This window comes from Cavia porcellus, unplaced genomic scaffold, assembly GCF_034190915.1.
Source record: "Cavia porcellus strain 051 isolate PalLab524CR breed Dunkin Hartley unplaced genomic scaffold, mCavPor4.1 scaffold_9, whole genome shotgun sequence".
Lineage (NCBI taxonomy): Eukaryota > Metazoa > Chordata > Mammalia > Rodentia > Caviidae > Cavia > Cavia porcellus.
Window position 1 is genome coordinate 59,605,286 of NW_026947492.1, and position 7,763 is coordinate 59,613,048.

Below are 7,763 nucleotides of genomic sequence, written 5' to 3' on the forward strand. Positions count from 1 at the left end.
TGCAGTGCACTGCCATCCTCATTTGTTTTTAAACCTTGTAAAAAATGAGTCATATAATATCTACTATTCTGAAACTGTCTTAATTGCCTCAAGATTATGTTTATGAGAGTCATTCACATCACATGGATCTGTAGTGCATTTGTTCTCCTCTCAGTATAGTATTTCATGGTACAGATATGCTACCATTTATCCATTATATTCCAGAAAACGATTTTGTTTTTGTTTTGTGTTTAAAGAGGATAAAACCAAGGAAAACAAAATCAATCAAAACAAACCAGTGTAAGTGACATGGGACTTCACAGTACTACAAAATCAATAATAGTTATCATAATTCCTCTTGCTGTCCCCCAAATAGCTGCAGGTACCATCAGATATAGTAAAAATCAAACAGAACAGAACAGAATAGAACCAAAAAAAAAAAAAAAAAAAAGAATGCAATAAAGGACTTCAAAGCAAGACAACAGTAAATCCAAAATGGCTACCATAACATATCTTGCTATCTTTGAAACAACTGCCTATGCCACTGGATACAATAAAATCAAACAAAACAAAAAAAGAACAAAACCCAATCCAAAACAGAACAAAACAATATAGACTTCAAAACAAGGTAATAGGTAATAAAACAGAACAAACCAATACAGGGCTTCAAAACAAGCTAACAGGTAATTAACAGTGGCTACAACCTCTGAAGGAGGGTTGCAACACTGTGTACCACTGTCCCTTGAATAGGTGATCGGACCACTGGCCCTAGACCTGCAAGGTCAGTGAAACACCAAAGCACCACAAGCATCAAGTTACATTTCACCTCAATAGCTATGGCAGCCAGTGTTTCCCCAGATCAGCTGGTCAGTTATGGGGGATTGGGCACTGGCTCTCCTTGTTTACCAGCGCTAGCATTGGATCGGGCTGGAGTCTGGCTGTCCCCCTGCTGGCAGTAACCCGCATATGGCACTGGTTCTCAGGGAGTGCTTGCCTCTTGGTGAGCCTCTTGGTGAGGCTTTGTTCTCTCCCTTTGCAGTAAGCAATGGTGCTGACTCATGGGTAAAGGCTTGGGTCTGACTGTTCCCACTCTAGGGACAGCTTGTGCATGGCACTGGTTCCAGACAAGGAATGGTGTTATCACCTATTTCCAGCTATTCAGAATTGTGTGCTATGAAAAGGCTTGTACATGTCGTTTGGTGCACATTCATGCACATTTCTGTGGGTTATATGCCTGAGAACAGAGCTGCTGGAGCTCATGGTACAAAGCTATGTAGTTTGCTAAAGTGGTGATAACATATCTACCCTTCTGCAGCCTCATGGGAAAATTATGATTGCCGCACAGCCTCCTCAGCATTGTAACCACTGCAGTCAGTGTGTACTGAAAGGTCCTTCATTGTGTTATAACATTTTTCTAACAATGAATAAGGTTAAGCACATTTTTGGCCATTTTCTGGGAAGTTCGTGTTCTAGTCATTTGTTGGTTTAAGTAACCCTTGCATTAAAAAGCTACTTTTCATCTGCACAGCCAGCCCTTTTTATAGACTAGTTCTAGCTTATTTTCCAATCTCTCTGTCATCTATTTCTTCTTTCCTTTCCATAATCTCAACACAGCCAGTGAAACTGCTGAGTTTAGGAAAACATAAAAGTTTGAACTGAGAAATGTGTTTGTGATTGTGTGAGTGTGTGTGTGTGTGTATAAAATGGTACTTTGTTTTGTTTTTCCTGATCACTAATGTTGTGCATTTCTTTATATGTAAGTATTTTTTCTGTGACAAGTTTGGCCTTAATTTCTGCATTTGTCTTTGTAGTGCTCTTTGTATTTTTTGTACATACTTGAAGAAGGTTTTTAACACAGTCCTGGTGGCATATAGTGTAAACCACTTCACCCAGGATTTAGCTTGTCTTCTAAGGTGTTATCTGATGGACAGATATTTAAAATTCTAATATATTCATACATATCAGGGTTTTTAAAAATTAGATATTCCTTGTTTAAGCTGATTTGGGAAAGCTTTATCTATTTATATTTTCCATTAAAATTTTAAGAGGAGTCTGAGTAGATGGCAGTACAGTAAGCAGCAAAGTAAAAAGCCTCCCTCAGAGAAACAGTCCAGATGTTGGAATATAGCATTCTGGAGAAGACAAGAAGAAAAGAAGTGGATTCCCTCAAACCAGGAGGAAATTAAGTGAGGATTGAAGCCTACAGAGAGAATTAAAAAAAAGAAAAAAAAACTTAAACAGAAAAAACTGTAGCTGGCAGGGCTTTCATTGGAGACACTCCCATCATACCAATTTGTTGGAATAAGGACATGCATGGCCACAGTGAAGCTGGTGTATGGCAAGCCCAAAGGCCTTGGAGGGGAGATGCAGTTGTGGATGGGAGCAATGGACAAGTGAACTGCACTAGCAGGCAGTGAGAGTGGGGGGCTCAGTCCTCCCACAAGAGTGGGCAATTGGCCGGGTGCCATTTTGGAGTCAGGCAGAATAAGCTCAAAGACAGAACTTCAGCTTGCTTCGTTTGGCCACTCCTAGCTTAGAGCAGACTGGTGGAAATTGTTTCAACTGAGTCCCACCCCTGTGAGCAGTCCAATAGCCACTGTCCAGGTCTCCATAAAGCTAACCCTAACTAACCCCAAACAACTGGCTAACACTAAGGTGGTGAAGACTCCCTGTAGTTAACCCAGCTTGGAAGGGAGGTGCCTGCTTGCCTGGCCCCTGCTTACACTCCAGTAGCCACCAGAAGACTGGGGTAAGCAGCAAACAGCAGAAATACTTAGCCAACATGCTTCAGAGTAATTATAACCAAGACAGGAAGTGCCAGGAACCCCACTACCCACAAGTCCAGAAGAAATCAGGAATATAACAAGAGGAAGAAGCAAAAGGCAGTCTCTGGCCTCCAACTCAAGCAGTACTGGTCCAGGAGATATAAACATGGAAGAGATCAGGAGTTGTACACCTGCAATTTTGAAGCAACAGCAACTAAAATAAAGAAACAACTCCATGAAGCTATAAAATATCTTAGGTTAGAAATACTATTACAGGTGAAGGAAGATATGAGAAACACAATGCAACAATTGCTAAGCACCTCTAAAGAAGATACAGCTGGAAGAAGAGAGAAGCATAGAAAAAGGAAGGAAACCTTCAATAAAGAATATAAAAAACTTTAGAATACATGAAAGAGATTACTAGGAAATTAACAACTCTACTGAAAGCTGGCAAAACTTCTTGAAAGAAGCTAAAGAGGGACTCTCACATCTTGAAGACAGGTTTGCAGCTTGCAATTGTGAAAAGAAAGACCTCCTTCAAAATAACAAGGAACCAGGAAGTAACAATACAAAGGCTAGAAGACAGCAAGTGGAGCTATAACTTAAGAATAAAAAATGTGAGTGAAGAAGCAGGGTTAAGCACAAATGAAATACAAAGGCTGTTTACAAAAAAAATTAAAGAAAACTTCCCAAGCATAGGGAAATGAAATAATATTCAGATAAATGAAGCATACAGAAATCCAGCCAGCTATAACCAAAATAGATCTACACCCAGACATGTAATAGTCAAGATCCCAGAAACTCAACACAAGAATAGAATATTAAAAACTGTTAGAGAAAAGAAACAGGTCACTGATAAAGGAAAACACATCAGAATCATAACAGATTTCTCAACATAAACAATCAAATCAAGAAGAGCTTGGAGTGAAGTATTCCAAGTCCTAAAAGAAAATAACCTCTAATCCAGATTGATGTACCCTACAAAACTCTCTCTCAAAATTAATGGAGAAACAAGATACATCCATGACAAAGAGGAGCTGGGGGAATTCATGACCAACAAACAATCCTACCAAAAATACTGCAGGGCATTCTGGAGAGAGAAAAAAAAACTGTGGTTTCAGGAACAGCAGCAGAGGGGGTTCACTGAATGGGTCAGATAGTGGAATGAAGGGGAAAAGTAGACAACCAAGGGCAGAAAAATAACATGGCAGAGATAAGCCAGAGAAGATTGTCCATTATAAGTAATATGGATGGCCTCCATCCACCAATAAAAATAAACACAAGCAGAGTAGATCAGGAGATAGGGTCCATCAATATGCTCAGTATAAGAAATAAAGTTAACTCAAAAGGGAGTTTATAGACTGAACGTCAAAGATAAGAAAACAATGCTCTGTGTGACTGGGAACCAGGAAAATGTGGGGGTAGATTTCCCATCAACTGTAGATTGGTTAGAAAGCCATGACACTTTGATACAATGGAAAATAGTCAGCTATAAAGAAAGAAAACCTTGAGGCTCTTGTAGGTAAATGGATACAAGGTGAGATCATGCTCAGGGGTAAAAAGGTTCAGAATCACTTAGGCGAATAGCGAGTTGCCTCCCTAATTTAAAAACTAAAGGGCCCAGTAATTTAGTTCAGCAGCATAAATGCCTGCCTTTCAGGCACACAGTCATGAGTTTGGTCTCTAGTATTAAAAAAAAAAAAAAAGAATATATGTTTTAAATGGCCAGGGATTTAGCTCAGTGGTGTAAGTCCTTGCCTGGCAATCACAAGGTCACGAGTTCAATCCCTGCTACCAAAACAACAACAAAGAAGAAGAAGAAGAAGCAAACTAAAGGACTGTGGGAATACAAAATGTACAGTGTCCCACATAAACTCCCTGACTGATATGGTCCTTCAGAAACAGTAAGGTCTAGACATCCTATTCTTAAAACAGGGGGGTCTGTTTTAAGGGAGGATACAATTAGTGGGATACAAAATGTACAATGCACCCTGTGAAAGTGAACAGGGAGGAATTGTCAAAAAAGGGAAGGCAGTGGCCATTGTTAATCTTTTATCATGTTTTGAAAAAGATATTGTTTTCATCATTCTGTTTAGTTTGGTATTATTCTGATCCAGTTTGTCTAGTTGTATTGGATTTGATGGCATGGACAGCTATTCTAAAGATAGCAGAATATAATATGGTAACCATTTTTGATTTCCTATTAATGTGATTTAAAGCCCTATATTACTTTCATTGTTTTGTTTTGACTTATTTTGTTTGATTTTGTTTTGTTTGATAGTATCAAGTCAGAGGATATAGGCAACTATTTTGAAGATAATAAGATTCACTATGATACCCATTCTGGTTTGACTATTACCTTCTTTTGAAGTCCTACAATGTCTCCAATGTTGTGTTTTTATTGGTTTTGTCTTATACTGTTTTGTTCAGTTTTTTAATGCATAATGATATGGGCAACTTTTTGAAGATGACAAGAGGCAATATGATAACTGAGATGGGTTTGTGAACAACAATATAGGATTCAAGCAGCCAATTTGATAAATTTGGAATTTAATTAACTGAGCTCAGGACCACTCATATACAGACCCCCTTGGTTCAGAGTCTAAACAAGTAGCCCCGAACCGGAAAGTTACAGAGTTATTAAAAGAAAGAATCACAAAAGACATCCTGTAGGAAACAAGCTCAAATCTTCCATTAATTTTCAGTTGACACCTGTATCCTGCTTCTTTTGTTAAGCAGGTTAATTTTTCTCCAGTAGGTACAGCTCATTCTGCTTTTCTCATGGGACTTAACTCCTGAGTAATTTTCCATTTTTCTGCGTCCAATACAGGGCACTAGTTAAATATAAGGCTTAAGATGGCATCAGTTATGCTACGCCACAACATTCCCCACCAGTTTTAGTGCATGAATCAAATCTTTGATTCCTTGTCATCCTTTTAAAAGTCATCTTCCTCATCTACATTTCGCAGTTCCTCGTATTGGGAACATATAACCATTAATTTTAATAGATTAGACTTGTCTTTGACATAATACATTAAACAGCTTATCATGCAGGGGTTAATAGTAATGGCAAGTAGAAGGGAAATCAGGGGTCCTCCCAGAGCCATGGGGTGTGGAGAACAAATTTTTATATCAACTCTCTTGATACTATCTTTCATTTTTTTTAATCAGCTAGGCATTTCTGACATTATTAAGACTGTTTTTAAAACAACAAAATTTACCAATGGCTAGGCATAGACTCCCCTGTTTTAAGAATAGGATGTCTAGAGCTCACTGATTCTGAAGGACCATATCAGTCAGGGAGTTTAGAGATGGTGATGAACATTTTGTTCAAGTGTGCTAGATCACAATCTATTTTTTTCTTATATCTGGTAATTTTGGCCTCCCATTATGAGGGCTGTGGCTCCTAGTGTTGTGGAACCAGTAACTTCTAATGCTAAAAGGGCAGGAACTAAGACTGGGGCCCTCTTTTTGTGGGGTTGGATAACCCCATATGTTTCCTCCCTCCTTCTCCAAAATACCAGTACACTTGGGGAAGAACATGAGTTAAGATACAGAGTTTAGGGTTAGGTCCAGTGAAGACAGCCAGATGAGTGCAAGGGATGAGGCCATTTGTACAGGCAAACCAAGTTCCTGGCAGGGAGACTAAATATTGGTTGAGGGGTTAAGAGACATTTTGTATACATACAGTTGCATTACAAGTAATTCATAATGGGGAGTGCTTTAAGGGGACATTTAAGGGGAATACAAAGTCAAGAGCCCTGAATGTTTCCCAAAGTGAGTGACTTAGGTCTCTTTCCCCACCACTATGAAGAACCAGAATCAAGGTTTTAATCTAGATTCCATATTAGTTATACATAGTCCACTTAGCTGCTCTGGTATTGGGGTTTGAAGTGGAAGTGATGAATATAATGGCTCTTTCTGACAACCTTGATGGCTGTGAGAGTACTCAAGGTGACTGTATAGTCCTTCCCAGTGGGTGCCTAGGGATGTGGGCTATCTCCTTTGGTGTAAATGTTGATCACCAGCTTAAGCTGCCAGGGGGTCATCAGGTCTTTCAGGAACACTTTGGTGGCCCTGGAACAAGTGATGGGTTGAGTGCAGGAAAGGCTGGGGAGTCTGTAAGGACTTAACAAGTTCCCTGTTAGTGACAGCAGCCAACTTATCATCTTGGACATGGGGAATCAAAGGGGGTAGTTGACCATCCATGGCCTCAAAAGGAGTAATGCCTTGGAGGTAGGGGGTATAACCGTGCACCTAGAAGGGCAAAAGGAAGGAGACTTGCCCAGTTTTTTCCAGTCTGAAGAGCCAGTTTTGAAATGGTTTCCTTTAAGGTTCTGTTCATTTTTCTCTACTTGGCCTGAACTTTGAGGCCCATAGGCACAATGTAATTTCCAATTGATTTTGAAATCTGCAACTAAATTTTGAGTGATCTGAGCTATGAAAGCTAGGCTACTGTCAGACCCCAGGGAGGTGGGCAAACTGAATTGAGGCACTATCTCATAGAGGAGGTTTTTAGCTACTACAAGAGCTGATTTAGTCCAAGTGGTGAATCCTTCAGACCATCTGGTGAATGTGTCTACACGAACTAAGAGAGATTTATGTCCTCTTCTCCCTGGACCCATTTCAGTGAAGTCTATCTCTTGGCAGTCTTCAGGGCTCTTTATTGTCTCTTTTAAACAGCAGTGGTGGCCAGCTTTGGTTCATTTGAAGACATTGTGATCATTTTTGGCTGATCTCTTTAGTCAGGCAAGATAACTTGGCCAATTTGTTTCCCCCAAGTGAGTAGTCCCCTGGATGAGCTAGGGTCCATACAATCTGTCAGCCTTCCAGAGAAAGTTGGGCTTCTAGGCTCTTGGCTGGTCTCAAGTCTGAATCTGAATAGGATGACTTGAATAGCAGGGGTGGTGGGAGAGCTAGGTGGACCATAAAGGTCCTCCTAGCTCTCCCAACACCTCCCTGGCTCTTACCAGTTAGGGTGTTTTACTGAGCCATTGGGGTGTCTTCTCATTGGTGCCC